This window comes from Labrus mixtus, chromosome 21, assembly GCF_963584025.1.
Source record: "Labrus mixtus chromosome 21, fLabMix1.1, whole genome shotgun sequence".
NCBI lineage: Eukaryota > Metazoa > Chordata > Actinopteri > Labriformes > Labridae > Labrus > Labrus mixtus.
The window spans coordinates 24,028,022-24,044,247 of NC_083632.1; the positions used below are offsets into that span (position 1 = coordinate 24,028,022).

General features: G+C 40.5%; 2 non-coding genes and 1 pseudogene across 2 annotated transcripts; 1 reads left to right on the top strand and 2 right to left on the bottom strand.

Annotated features, from left to right (window-relative positions):
- Nucleotides 1-9,126: 9,126 nt before the first annotated feature.
- Nucleotides 9,127-9,291, bottom strand: LOC132956019 (U1 spliceosomal RNA). The gene has a single exon (XR_009665967.1). It is a non-coding gene; the product is annotated as a U1 spliceosomal RNA (small nuclear RNA).
- Nucleotides 9,292-10,077: 786 nt separating this feature from the next.
- Nucleotides 10,078-10,262, bottom strand: LOC132956030 (U2 spliceosomal RNA). The gene has a single exon (XR_009665977.1). It is a non-coding gene; the product is annotated as a U2 spliceosomal RNA (small nuclear RNA).
- An 871-nt stretch (nucleotides 10,263-11,133) lies between these two features.
- Nucleotides 11,134-11,467, top strand: LOC132955935 (late histone H2B.L4-like; annotated as a pseudogene).
- Nucleotides 11,468-16,226: the final 4,759 nt, after the last annotated feature.

Consider the following 16,226-nt stretch of genomic DNA (forward strand, 5'->3'; position numbering starts at 1 on the left):
AATCTGGTACAAAGCATCTCTTCTCTTCTGAGACGAATGTTTTTTTTTGTACACTGTCCCTGATTCAAATAAACAATTAAACTTAAACCTCCAGCGACCAGTCCTGTATCTTTCTGTGAGTGCGTGAGTGTGTGTGTGGTTCCGGCCTACTTGGGGAGCCATGTGCTGCCACAGAGGCCTTGGTGGCAAAAGAGGTGGATATCTCAGATGTTGGGGTTGTTTTCAGCTTTGCTTTCGTTACTCCCTTCATCATCATTGAGTTGTTATCCACCTCTGGGTTACTGTTTCTCCCACAGGGCTTCGTGGCAAGCAGCTCTGGCTCCCTCTGCTGGTTATGTGTTGTGTCTGTAAGTGGAGAGGATGAGATGGTGTTACTGCAGGGTAGAAGAATGTTGCTGTAAGGTGGTGTCTGTTCAGTGCGGTTATTGACTGTGTGTGAAGGGGGTGAGGAGGGAGGGGAGGAGGGGGCGACAGGGGGGCAGGCAGAGGAGGGTTAAGAGCAGGGTTAAGGTTAGGTTTAGGGGAGGGGGGAGGTAAGGTGGTAGAGAGAGGAGGAGGGGGGAGGGGGGCGACGAAGGTTAGGTTTAGAGGAGGGGTAGTAGGGGGAGGAGGAATCAAGGGAGGTAGAGGAAGAAGGGGGGCGACACGGGTTCGGGTTAGGGGGGAGGGGGGGGGGGGGGGTAAGGTAGTAGGGAGGACTGGGGAGCAGGAGGAGGGAGGGCAGGTAGGAGTAGGTAGGAGAGGAGGGCGAGGGTGGTTACGGTGGGTGGTGGATGGACCTGCTGGTTGTTGAGATTGGAGGAAAGTCCAGAGGGTAGAGCTGAGGCACAGGAGGGCCCTCCTTGCTCCGGGGCCCCCTGGTTAGGAGGTCCCTAAGAGTGGAGACGGAGGAGGACGTGAATTTCCTCCTATACCTCCCCCTCCCCCACTGGACGGCCTTATCCAAGGCCTCCTGGCTGTAAGGGGGCACATTCTCCAGCTCCACAGCAATCACCTGATCGTAGTGCTCTTGGACAATTGACATAATGTTGTGCATCCATGTGTCTGTGTTTAGTTTAACCTAATAAAATGTTGTGCTATTGGGTGAAGAGGGTTTGATGAAGGAGGTGAGGTGGTTCACCTTCTTCATCATCCCCTGAGGAAATGAACCGGTAGTGAAGGTGTTATTAAGTATTTCGGAGTGATGAATGGCCTGAAGGAGTTTAAAGTACTTCTTTATTTGTGAATGGAGTTCCAGTGTGAGCTGTGTGTGTGTTGGTGGTGGACGGCTGCCCGCTCCAGGCGGGGGGACAGAGGAGAAGTGTTTAATGCTCCTCCTCCTCCCCCGGCCAGGAGGAGCAGCCAGTGGTGTGAAACGGTTTGTGAGGGTTATGGACATATTGCTGTGGAGCTGGAGAAGTTTGTGAAGGGGAATCCCAGCTGATAGACACACCACAGAGAGTGTGTGAAAATCTGACACCCCCCACGGACACAGGAGGAAGCACCAGAAATAAAATAAATAAAATAAAACAACCTAAAAACAAGAGCTAAAAACCAGGAGCTAAAATGGAGGATGGACAGGTGTGTTTTAAAATTGGATTAAAAGGTGGAGGAAACGTAAAAAGAGATAAAAGAAGTAAAAGGAGGAGAGTAAAGGAAGAGCTGTGACTAAAAAGGACCAAAAAAAAGTATGATTATTAATAAAACCAGTCTCTAAAACGCACAGGTCGGGGGCCTGGTGGAGGCCTACAGAAAGGCTTTCCCGACAGGAGAGGAGGGGGGACTAAGGGAGTCCCCCTCGCGTCGCTCCCCAGTTTTTACATGAAATCCATAAAACCAGTGGGGCAAGTAAAAGCAGATAAAAGCAGGATTAAAGACGATGTTGTGTCCTTAGAGATCCGTACAGACAGTGGTGACTGGCTGTCTTCAGTGTGCACACTTTGAACGCTGTCACTCACCGTATTTTGTTGGATTTTGCTGCCGGTCTCCTTCGGTGATGTTTTATCCGCTTAAAATCCGCTGTGGGAGCTGTTAAAACCACGCTGTGAGATAAAAACGGCTTTAAAAACAATCCATAGTCCTTAAAAAGTCACTTTAAAAGGTTGTCATAAAACAAATAAAACAAGTTAAAAGTGGAATAAAAGAGGTCCTCAACGTTTCGCCGTAACTGGCTTCTTCAGGAGGGAGTAGGGTATGGCAATCAATGGCTACCCCCCATTTGGGATGCAAATGGGAGGGTGCACGTCACTACTTAAGTTAATGCAGACTTCATTAATCTTCATTCATTAATCTTCTGGACATTTGGAGAACATTAAATCAAAATGTCAGAGATTACACTTTTTACTCCAACAGACATAAAACCTTTTCAAGAATTGACCTTTTCCTGATTTCATAAGAAACAGCTAGCAGTGTAACACAGACCCAAATACACTCTATTGTTATCTCAGATCACAGCCCTATCCAACTGGACCTAAGGCTACAGGCAGCATCACTGCGGCCCAAACAGTGGAAAGTTAACAGTTCCCTCTTTAAAGATCCTGAAACCAAAAAGAAAATACGTGAGTACATACACTCATTCATCGATACAAATAAAAACTCTATCTCTGATACCCCACTAATATGGGAAGCACTGAAATGCTGCCTTAAGAATTAATTAAAATTAGCAGTCTAAAGAAAAGAAAGCAGCCCCAGGAAGAAAACTAACTGTTAACAGAAATCAAGTCACTACAAAATTCACTTTTGAAAGAATATAAGCACCAAGCATGGGTGAACCTATGTAAACTTAAAGTGAAATATGATGATATTATAAGGGGCAAAATTGAATTTCAGCTTAAAAGGGCCAAATTAAATTATTATGAACATGGGGAGAAGGCAGGAAAGTTGTTGGCTTCAAGACTTAAAAAACAGATGACCAAAAATACAATATCATGTATAAGTCTCCCAAATAATTCCACCACCTCTGACCCTGCTCTAATTAATAAAACCGTCGCTGATAACCTGTATAAGTCAGACAGTGGCAAGAACCCCGATGCAATAATTAAATTTTTAAAGAACATTAATCTCCCCTGCTTAACAGAGGAGGACATTTTTTTTGGAACTGCCAATAACCCAAATTGAAATAACCACAGCCATCAATTCATTCTCTAATAATAAATCCTCCGGACCTGATGGCTATACCACAGAATTTTATCAGGAGTTCACAGAGGATATATATATATATATATATATACTTTTACAGACATTTCAGCCATCCTTTGACAAGGGAAGTTTTCCACCCATGTTTAATTATTCCCACATTACCCTAATCCACAAAAAAGACAAAGACCCCTTGCTATGTAGCAACCATCGTCCAATAACTCTTGCAAATATACAGTAGACAATAAAATTTTGGCCAAAATTCTTGCTTCGAGGTTAATTCAGGTAATGGGAAAGCTCATCCACACAGATATATATTTTATTTAATTTTATTGAACTTTAGTGAGATTGATATATCTTGTTTGAGAGTAAGAAAAATAGACAATCATCTGATAACACAAGAAAGCTATTCAATATTATTCATGTAGCAAAAACTCTCCCTCATTCAGCAGCACTTTGCACCATGGATGCTGAAAAAGCCTTCAACAGGATCGAATGGTCATTTCTGTTCAGTACTCTGCAGAAATACGGGTTTGGTCACAATTTCATTCAGTGGATCAAGATGCTATACACAAAACCAATGGCTTCCGTAAGAACTAACAATGACATATCTGATTCTTTTATTTTACATCGGGGGGCTTAACAGGGAGGTCCAATATCAGGCTATCTATTCAACCTCACATGTATACTTGACCTCCATAGCTTTAATGATGTTTCCTCAAAGAACAAAAAAATGTTTCTCTCTGTTTGTATGGTCACAAAAAAAGTCAACATGGCTAATTGGATTGAATTAAAAGCATCATCTTATAAAGAATGGATCACTGAAGCAATGGTAATAACCAGGTTAGAAAAGGTAGCTTTCAGGCTGCAAAATAACGAGCAGCAATACACAGAAACATGGGCTTCACTGGAAAATTATTTAGTATCACTTTAGCAATAAACAACAAAATAATTAATTAATTAAAACAATAGAAATATGTATGAATGCGTACGTATGTGTGTATATATATATGTATATATATGACTGTATATATGCATGTAAATATATGCCATCATCACTCAAGTTTTACTTAGCGTTTGCAAAATGTCTTGTTTCTTGATCTGGCAAGTGATTCTTTTTTTTCTTTTTCTGCGGCTTATTTCAATACAATTCTTAGTTTTACCTTTCCTGGTTTACGGTTAGATGAAAGCTGTTCGGTTACAAATGTTCGCTGATATGTTGAGTAACTGACTCTTCCTTCTGTTTACTATCTTTTTTATCTTCCATTTATAAAGATTTGGGTGGGATGGGGTAGGGCATGAACTGGTTTGATGGTTGATGGAGGCGGTAAGGGTCTTGCTTTTTCATTTTTATTTTTTGTTCGTTTTTGTTTTGTTTTGTTAGTTTTTTCTTTGTTTTACTGTGTTTTGTTTTGTCCTGGCTTTATGGAGAGGTGAAGTGTACCTCTTGTGTTTTTGTTTGTCTATTGGGTGTTACTATAATTTTAAACAAAGGAAATCACAATCTACTTTTTGGAAATTTGCTTCATACAGTTTATTATAGAAGAGCCAGATCTCGCTGTATTTTTATGCGTGCTCTTGACATGTTTTTTCTTGTATCAATTGTTTATTCTTAATCTTAAACCATTTGCTCATGTTTGTAATTTCCAGTTTGTCTACCTCTTGCAAAAGAGTTCTAACTTACGAAAAGCATCATTAATAGATTGTCATTCAATTTCCAGATGTTTTCTGATATATGTGGTTGTTTAATCATTATCAGTGTGAGATTTATCATACAATGGTCAGTAAGAGACGATGGTGCTATTTCGCATTTCGAAACATATTTGCACAACTCCTGGGTTGTAAGCCAATAATCCAGTCTAGAACATTGATTTCTGTTTGCAGCATTAATCCACGTGTATTTTAAAGAAGTAGGGTTTGATATTCTCCAGTAATCAACTACACCTGTTGATGAACATATTTTTTTCAGTGTCATCATACTCGGGTTGTTGACCTCTGTGTGGAAGTCGGTCAAGCCATGAGTTGGGAGCAATATTAAAATCTCCGCCCAATATCACATACTGTCGCATGGATTATTTTCCATTTATCTGTAAGTGACCCTTATCTCAACATTAAGTCCCTGTTAAGTGTCTTGTTGTTGTACCCATAGACACAGTAAAATAAACTTTTGATCATGCATCTCTACTGCCATCATGAGCCAGTGGCTGGGTCTGCCGTGGTTAAACTACAATGTTCCGAAAATGGATTACTGAAAGTACATCTAAAAAACTTTCCCCTGTGACTTCTTACCGGTGAAATAATCCTAATCACCACAAGGAATTGAAATAAAAGCCATATAGGCTACCAGGATACAAGTAACAAAAGTGAAACCATCACCTTCCTGTCCACTCAGAAATCAACATTAATCAAAAATAGCCCAAGTATGATTGTATAAAATTAATTGTTACATTTATGCAAGATATACATATACAGAATGTTTTAAGCATACAAATGTACAACTGCACAAAGCATTCTTAAGTGAATGAAATATGTTGAATAAAACATCATACGGTTAAAAATGTCCCTTACATGATCTGTGTCACTTTACGATCATCGTTAATGTTCGTGAACGGTCAGATGCGCGCCTCGCTTTAAATGTTGCGGCCACAAGGAACTGTGGGGCGGCATATCTCATATCCTTTGGTAAAGGATGGTCCAGTGTATCCTATGCTAAAGGAGGTTATAAAGGAAGCATCGACCCACCTTTCCTTTGCTTATAGAGAATTCGAACGGCTTTTATCATGGCCGCCTCTTAAATGCTTCCGGGTCATTTCACTCAGTTAGGAACCTTCCTAAGAAAAAATGACAATTCGGACGCACCCACTGTCTCAATCTAGCTCTGCTCATTCTAGTAACATGCAAAGAGGTAGAGCCTAGGCAGGCCTTAAGCCTCCTTGGGCAAAGCTGCAACATGCTGGTGCCAGTAACATTAGCCATGGCCCTAATGATGAATAACTTTAAGCCAATTATATTTAATCAAATGGATTAGTTACAGAAAAGTCATCCCACTCAAAGCATGAAGCCCATCTCTGTGGCTCTTGATGCAGGCTAAGAGGAAAAGCACATTGACGGATGTAGCTAGGAATAAAATAAAGAATAAAGAGAGAGTGACCGAACAAGAGACTGGACTAGAGTAAATATTGGAGAGGCTTTTACACGTTGGAGAGAGCTTCGGGGAACGTTGGGCTGTAAGTCCGATACGGAGCTGGCACTGCTGCTGTTGAACTGGTGAGTAATATGCTCGTTATAAACTTTGTCTTATTTCTTTGCATCATAGTTATCAGTTGTTTCAACACAAACCCATTCAGTCTATGTCATATAACGACCAGAATGTCAGAATAACGTTACTGTCTCCTGATGATGAGTTAGCGACGCATGCTAACCTTATATGTCAGAGTTATTTGAGCAGACTTTGACTGATGCACAGCGAGAAAAGTTGTGGACACATTAGCGGGTGTTTGAAAACCAAGTCAGCTCATGTCTGCAGAAGTTTAGCCCGTAGCATGATAACATAGACAGCATATTGTCCCGGGTTCAGGTTACGATAGCTCCAGCTGCTAATTATCTGAGCAGCGCGTATGCAAAGTTTCTCGTGTTGAAACTAATGTTACTGTACATACTCTGCACAGTTGTATCAACCAGCATAATGTCTCCGAACTTTATTCCAGCTTTCTAAAAAAGAGATCAGTATCATCTCCAGCAACAAATGCAGCCTACAACCCTGCCAGAGTCTTACAGTCAGACCGCGACAGGTATGTTTTCATGGAGTAACGTTATCTAAAAAAATACTGTCATTGAATGGTAAGATGTAATATTCTACTTGTCTTTTCATTTGGGAATGATGTGTTTGCTGTCCAAGGTGTTTAGCTACTGAATGAGGAAGAGGAGGAGGCTGATGTCTTGTAATTCAGGTAAATTTTACTTACATCTCAAACACACAAATATATATTTCGCAGATCACCTTCCACTCATGCAAATGCTTGTATTTGTAATTATTTCCATACAAACACATTTCCATTTTTTTCAAATCGACAATGGCTGCATGATGCATCAATGCTTTTTAGGACCATTACAAAATGTATTTGAAACGGCACACTGCATTTATATTTTGACTCTTTCTAGCTCTCCAGCTGATTTTCAAGCTGAGGACTCTGCTCACCTTTATATTATTTGGTGCAGTATGAAGTGGAAGTGAGAAGTATGCCACTAACAGAGAAGGTTTTTTTCTGTCTGCCTTTTCTACCCAACAGGACAACTTCAGATTTGGAGAACTTCCAAAAGAACACCCTTATGTATGCAGAGAAGCAATTTGGTCACACCTGTATACAGAACACTGACCTTGCTTACAGCTACTGATTATAACCACCAGAACCACCGACTTCCTGCTCGAAACCGCGATGGACACAAGATGTAAGTATTTAGTATTACAGTTGTCTAATATACAAACGTATTGCTGCTGTTACCTAAACAGTTTTGAAAATATGAAACCACGCTAATACAAAATAATATTATTGTCCAAGGTCCTGAAGTTGCTGCAATAAAAATCAAAGAGCTGGAGTGTGAACACCTTGAAGAGCGTAGACGAGACTACGTCCATTGATGCAAAAGAGAATTCAAAGATGAACGGGCCTTCCTACAAAACAGAGTCTGGTGCTGATGATCAGCAGGCACCACCCACAGCTGAACTTTACTCACATTTCACAGAGAGAAGCTGCTCCGAAACTTTCTGCCTGCCTGTATCTACAACTGTGCATCATCAGAGCTCAGGTCCATCATAACAAAGCTCCAGGATAGTGTAGACCCCCCCCCCCCTCCATCATCAGAGCTAAGGTCCATCATAACAAAGCTCCAGGATAGTGTACTATCTATACTGTCTTTTGTTTTCAATTGTGCTTTTTTTTTTGTTGTTGTAGTTTCAAGTTCACAGATTGTGTCAGATTTCCCAAGCAGCCATGCTATCATAACACACATTGCTGCAGGCCTGTGACGCTGCTCCACTCCGGGCTCCTGCTCATCACTGATGGCGAGTTGAAGTTGAATCCTGGAATAAAAGGAGAACCGATGTTGAAAACAAAAACCTCATACAGTTATTACATATACATGGTCGCAGACTAGTTATAATATTGCCCAAACAAGTCGGTATTATGATCCTTCTCACGTCTAATGGGAAAGCAACTATATGACAGAATGAACATCCTTGCAGATTATATATAACAGATTTAGACATAACGTAAGGCTGCATCATTTCCGGTTCATCGTTGTCTCACGTTTAGCAGCTTTACCGGGAGCAGAAAGTCAACACAAGTTATGTCTCCGGTTTGCAAACAAATAGATAAATATATCCATCTGACGTTGTCTCCAAAAAGTTTATAAGCTTACAAACTAGCATGTAGCTATTTAGCTACGGCCTATAGATATCATGGTAAAAGTTTAATACATATACTCATACTAAACATCGGACTGCAGACATCCAGGTTTTATCAAAGTCTGGCAATATTACTGTACCTTTTGAATCGACATGGTTCTTTATCTTCTCACGGCGTCTGTGCCGGCTTCCTCACCCTCTGCTTGTCAACAAATGCACATTGTTTCAGATGGGAAGCGTAACTGTTTTACGACAGTGCAGTTGCAGTCAGAGACCTGCTGTTGGCGCCAAAGCACACCAAAACTGAAATGTTACATATTGAGGCTTTAAGTGAACCAAAAGACAGGAGAAGATTGGGGCCTTTTATTGGCCCACAGCCGTTCTGTAAGGCAGATGTGCCGTGACTGGGATTTCACATTGATCGGAGCAAGGGCTGCTGAATCTGAAACAAATTTGATTGACAAGTGATCTTGTGATCTAGCACTAGCAAAGAAACTGGCTGTGCATTAAGCCACCTTTGAAATTCTTGTTGTCTGTCTGTTGCTACAGCCAGGTTGGAAGGCAGCATCTCCCTATCTGTTTCCCCATTATTACTTTTGACAATCCATCAGGGGAGAGCGCGAACACAGTCCCCCACTACCACAAATTATGCAGTCGAGATTCCCACATTTGGGGAATTCGCAATAGGTCAGCCCCGCCGGAGTGCAATGGCCAAGCCTCGCCATGGGTGAACCACCTTCTTGATCATGGTATCTCCCCTGCCAGGTAAGTATGAGTTGTACAGCTCAGGGAAAAAGGAGTCCTTCACAGGACCATCTTACAGGACTTACGGTCCCAACAATATGCAAACCACCGAAATCAGAGTTTTCTTCACTGGGTGTCCCTTCTACTTGTCCTCAACACAGAAGAAAGTTTTGAGTTGAGGCCCGGTAGGGCTTCTCTTTCTACATTCAAGTGGAGAAACAAGGCTCATCATTCTAACAGGAAGTGCCACACTTCCACATCAAAGCCGACCGATAGCTACCGCCAGTGTGTGTGTTTTTTTTTACCGTCAACAAAAGAACAGTTGAAGCAGCAGCTAGACCAGAAACACCAAGACTTTGTGACTGCGCGGACAGAATATGCTCAATCGGTTGATCCACATTTAAGATGCTGAGGAAAGAAAGACAGACAACAACATTTGGCATCACTTTCTTCTCACATTGATACCGCTGCCACCCAGTGCTCTGGAATGGGGACGAGGTTGTATACTGAGCGCATGACGTCAGCTTAAACAATGGAGTAAAAAAGAAGTAGGTGAAAACATTTGCCTCTCTGTTGATATGTTATTGTGTGTCTGTGTGTCTGTGTGCTACTACAGCAATAGCATACACAGAGTGGCGAATGGGGGAATTGGCAGACAAATAACCCCAAACCTGACCAAAATTCCAGTTCATTTCAAAAAGCTTGCATCCTGGCAGCATGTCAATGCAGTGACAAAGCCAGGCCAGACTCACACACACACACACGTTTCTCTTAAATGCAGTGAAAACAAAGGATTATTTTAAACACTGAAAAGAGGAGGGTGCACCGTTCCCGGAGGTACTGCAATACCAGGTCGATGCGTGGAGTGGACGGAGCAAGCCCCTGTTCCATCTCCCAAGTCCAAAAATCAATTTAATATATGGTGCCCGGGTAGGGGATGTATCAGATATTAAACTGATAAGAACAGATACTACACTTGATCTTAACCAAAAGAATCAATGGAAAAACAGACAGTACATAATGATTAGTTAATTAACAAAATATACATTTTGAACGAAATGTGCTGGAGGAGCTAAATAAACCCAGAGGGGCTTGTCGAGTGGCCCTCCTTAAGAGAAACATGTAACACAGAGACAAAAACAATAAAGCTAACAAGAACACATCCTCAATAAGGTGTAAAAGAAAGCAAAACAAGAAAGAGACAAATTAAAGAAGAGGAGAAAAAGGAAAATAAGCTCTCATGGCAGAGAAATATTATGATGGCGCATTGGTTAATTGGCCAAGCAGATTTGTTTTTTTAAATAAGTTGAGGCTGGTGCTGTTTCTAATATGATTGGGTAAATTGTTTCAACAATGAGGTCCTCTGAATCTGATAGAGAATTGAGAAAACGATGTCCTGAAAAATGCAGAATGAAGTAAGCTGGCTGACCTTGTGTTGTAATGATGGATTTGAGAATTGAATTGAAATATATCTTGAAAACAGACGGGGAGTAAGTTGTTGACTGATTGGAAAACAAAAATACATATCTGAAACTGGTTTAGGTGGAAGATGGGGAGTATTCGTAGGAACTGGAACAAAGCATTTACCCATATAATCCCTCTTTAAAGCTTCGATTTTACAAGAGGCTTCATGAAAATCATTTTGTTATTTTCACAAAATATATGTATAACACATCATGAACGACATGTTAATAAGAAGTAAGCTATAATTACATATCCATGGGGTATAGGCAACATGTCAAACATTGTAGGACTAATAGCGCTTTATCTTTTGTGAGCAACAGCCTATCTACATTTGCATCAACACCAAATATACAGAGAATTCCGACGAACCTTTAACTATCTGTTTCTGAGACCACCAGTCAGCAAACATGCCTGAAACCGTGAAAGCGCCCAAGGCCACCAAGACCGGCAAAAACAGACGAAAGACCAGGAAGGAGAGCTACGCCATCTACGTCTACAAGGTCCTGAAGCAGGTCCACCCCGACACTGGGATCTCTTCCAAGGCTATGTAACTCGTTCGTGAGCGACATCTTTGAGTGCATCGCCGGGGAGGCATCCCGTCTGGCTTACTACAACAAGTGCTCCACCATCACCTCCAAGGAGATCCAGACCGCCGTCCGTCTGCTGCTGCCCGGTGAGCTGGCCAAACACGGCGTGTCTGAGGGCACCAAGGCTGTGACCAAGTACACCACCTCCAAGTAAACCCACTGATAAGCAGCAACAACATAACGGTCCTTTTAAAGACCTTGTTTAAGGACAACACATCCTTAAAGAGCACAACTCCTGTTTGCCATATTACTTCGAATAATCCATTATATTTTCTCTAATTTAGTATCATACTGTTGATTCTGGCTAAAAGCTAACTCAAACCTTTTACTCACTCATCTCATCATCCATCTTTCTAAATCTATGCAGGGGATATCATCAATGTGATTTTTCTCTTCATTAAACCAAATAAACACAACTACAGACTTGTGCTCATCTTTCCTGTAAGATGGTTATATAGGTTCAAAGAGACATACAATTATTTCAACACATGACTTCAATATACTCTTTGTATTCATACACTGTTAATATGACACTATTCACAGTACAGAGATAGAGCTCTATAAGCAGCCAATTTACTCACAACACGTATGTTACAGCCCACTATAATCCAAGACATTTCTACTGCAAGTATATCAACTGTTTCCAGATACTGGAAGAAATGTGTCCAATCCCTGAGCATGACAATGTTTTTCATTCAAATCAGATAGAAATTCACTTTTAATACTTCCTGTACATTGATTGTAACTTAGGTAATATTTGATATTTCACATGAACCAAAATTTGAATTACTTTTACATATGTATGTAGTTTACAAATCGATCGTGAGTCATAGACTATTTGTAGAATCAGTATTGACCTTTTTTTAAAAATCTAAAATAAATGAGAGAGAGGAGGAAAAATAACTCCACCATGCTCGAAGGTCTGAGCTCAGCAGAGGAGAATTCCATTAACTTCATTAATTTGTGTAAATGTGTAATAATCACGTTCTACACATTGAAATACTAAATGTAACTCCTCTCGGTGGGGTTAAACCTAAAATAGGTTGTCAATTCAGAAGACTCTGGATAAAATATTCTAAGTATCAATATCAAATGATCTCTAAATGACAACCCAGTCTCATGTCAAAATGTGTAATACCTACGTTGGTCCACAGCGCAAAACGTAGTAGTTTCACAATAAGGGCTCTAAAATTGTGACATTGTCTACATTTCCTTTTGTCTATTCTTTTGTATAGGCATACCTCAGGTCACGTGACTGTCCGGTTTTCCCCTGGCGAAAAAAAAAACATGGCGGACATCCCTTCTATTTTTGGTGGAAAATGCAATATTTTAAGATAGTTTGAGGCTTAAGTGTCGTTTTGATAACCTTTCTGACGACATTGTATCTTCATAATCTTCGTTCGGTTTGTGTTTATGATCTTTAGTTTGTTCGTTTCTACGAAGATTCTTTCAGGTTAGAAAAAACGCTAGAAAAACGTTGGGTTGTTACGTTTTCTTCTGTTGCTATGGTGGTTGCTATGGGCGCTATCAACAACGAACCGGAAGGAAGTGGACGTTCGGTTCGCAACTCTTTTTTCGGCTGCTCTGGTTCCGGAATTAAATTTTCCCATTCAAATCCTCCACTGATTTTTCACAAAATCCTCATATCAAGAGATTGGCGCCTGGGACCAAGACAACAAGCTACCCCAACACTTGTGACTATAGTACATTCAATTCGGCACCAAAACGGCGTTAAAAACGGAAACAAAGGTATAGGTTCAACTGTGTACATCATTTTCGTCCGGAGTCAAGGAACTACCCATCCCACAATCCATTGCGAATTATATCGTTTATTCAGTCTTTCAGGTCTCGCCAGAAAAACGTTGGGTTGTTACGTTTTCTACTGTTGCTATGGTAGTTGCTATGGACGCTATCAACAACAAACCGGAAGGAAGTGGACGTTCGGTTCGTGGCTCTTAAAACGGGTTACATCAGACCCTAGACATCAAACTAAGCTCCTATGCAATAAATAATGATTTCTGTTACATTTTTATGGATGTCTTTCATTACAACCAAATTTAATAAAAAGATCGATGTATATTAGCAACATTATAAACTATAAAATGTAACAATATATAAAGACAATACTGTACAGTTTGTGTGATTTATATGATTTCATAATTTTATTTAACAAAATAATCCTGACAGATTAGATTAATACCAGAAAATGCTTATTATACGCTTATATGCTATTGCTTGTTGTCCTGGTCCGAGGCACCAATCTCTTGCTATAAGGATTTTGTGAAAAATCAATGGAGGAAAAAAGAGCCGCGAACCGAACGTCCACTTCCTTCCGGTTCGTTGTTGATAGCGTCCATAGCTACCACCATAGCAACAGTAGAAAACATAACATCCCAACGTTTTTCTAGCGAGACCTGACAGAATCTTCGTAGAAACGAACAAACTAAAGATCATCAACATAAACCGAATGAAGATTATGAAGATACAATGTACATTTGTCGCCAGAAAGATTATCAAAACGACACTTAAGCCTCAAACTATCTTAAAATATTGCATTTTCCGCCGAAAATAGAAGGGATGTCTGCCATGTTTTTTTGCCAGGGGAAAACTGGGCAGTCACGTGACCTGAGGTATGCAAGATACAAAAGAATAGGCAAAAGGAAACATAGGCATGTCACAATTTTAGAGCCCTTATTGTGAAACTTCTACGTTTTGCGCTGTGGACCAACGTAGGTATTACACATTTTGAAACAGTGGTGAGGTCCCCCAATCCAAGCGTCCAGGTGACGAGTGCATCATGGAGAGGAGCGCACCGGAGGGGGCGAGCTGGGGGAGAGACGTGCAACCTGAGAAAAGGAAATCCCCAATTTAAAATATAATGTTGGTGAAAAGAGGGAAATAGGAAGAAATAAATGTACATTTTTAAATTCTATAGAATGCAGAGGCTGTGAATGTTCAGTTTTCTTTGGCTGTATATATAGCAACAATAGCCTTTAGTTCCATAACGATTAGAATATTGAATGAAATTAAAAAATAAATGCATGTCATTTGAAACATGTAAACACTTGTGGGGAAAAACGCAATCTTTATGCCTTCTTTGTTTGTTGAGCCTATGTCTCCTCCTAACTCCAGTAACAGCAGCCTGTTGTGCGTAACACTGGTCTCCTGGGTTAGCACATTCTTTTCAAAGGTGTTAAACACAGACACCGTCACAATCACCTCAGTTTTTGCCAGGCTTGGTAAATCATAATGCATGTACTAACTTAACTTGTTTGCATTTTTTCCTCTCAGTATTTTGAACGTTAGGGCAGAAACGCCATTAAGGCAAACGTACTAAATGGACAATGAGTGTTGTTTTGCTCATTTGAAAGACGCAATCCTCACTGCGCGCCGTTAGTAGATCAGATAGCACTTCTTTTGCTGGTGGGATCAAGTTTGCACACGTTTTAAGACATGCAAACCTTTAGTAAATCTGGCCCCATGTTTATAAAGTGTTCAATCATTGCCAGATAGATAAATCACGGTTTCTCCGATCTGCTGACCAGGGTCAGGAAAAGAGCTTAGAAAAAGTTGAAAGAAATGGGCAACAAAAGAAAAGATAAAGAGGATAGATTAAAAGGGGAGGGAGAAAATAGGGGAGAAAATTGACATTCTGTACATGCAGAAGAAAACTATTGAAGAGATGAAAGATGAAACACCCCCATTACGAAAAAGTTGAAATAGTTGAAAAAAGACGACAAACCCCCCCTTATGAAAAAGTTGAAAAAAGACGACCCACCCCCCTTAGGAGAAAGTTGAAAAAGTTGAAAAAAGACGACACACCCCCTTACCAAAAGTTTTAAAAAAGACGAAACACTCCCATTACGAAAAAGTTGAAAAAAGACGACCCACCCCCCCTCACGAAAATTTTGAAAAAGGACGACCCACCCCCCCTTACGAAAAAGTTGAAAAAAGACAAAACACTCCCATGAGAGCTGTGGCTGTGGCTCAGTTGGTAGAGTTGTCACCTCTCAACTGGAAGGTTGAGGGTTCGATCCCCAGCTGAGCAACATGTCCGATGTGTCCTTGGACAAGACACTTAACCCTGAACGCTAACCACTTATCCCACTGCTTCAGTGGTGGTGTATGAATGGGATTAGTTATTTCTAATGGATGATACTACATAGTGATCACTACCATCAGTGTGTGAAAGGGTATGAATGGGTGGGTGTGACATGTGGTGTAAAAGCGCTTTGAGTAGTCGGGAGTCTAGAAAAGCGCTATATAAGCTGAAGTCCATTTACCATTACCATTTACCATGACAAAAAAGTTGAAAAAAGACGAAACACCCTCATTACGAAAAAGACGAAACTCCCCCTTACGGAAAAGTTGAAAAAAACGACACACCCCCAATAAGAAAAAGTTGAAAAAAGACGACACTCCCCCCTTACGAAAAAGTTGAAAAAGCTGAAAAAAGACGACACACCCCCACTTACGGAAAAGTTTAAAAAAGACATGAGAAAGTTGAAAAAAGACACCAACCCCCCCTTACGAGACAGTTGAAAAAAGACAACACACCACCCCTTACGAAAAAGTTGAAAAAAGACGACCCATACCCCCCCTTACAAAAAAGTTGAAAAAAGACGAAACACCCTCATTACGAAAAAGTTGAAAAAAGACGAAACACCCTCATTTCGAAAAAGTTGAAAAAAGACGAAACACCCCCCCTTACGAAAAAGTTAAAAAAGTTGAAAAAAGATGACAAGTCCCCCTTACAAAAAAGTTGAAAAAAGACGACACACCACCCCTTACGGAAAAGTTGAAAAAAGACGAAACACCCCCCTGAAAATTTTCAACTTTTTTGAAGCCGAATTTCTTCATTAAAATTTTCAACTTTTTTGAAGGCCAAATACTTCATGAAAATTTTCAACTTT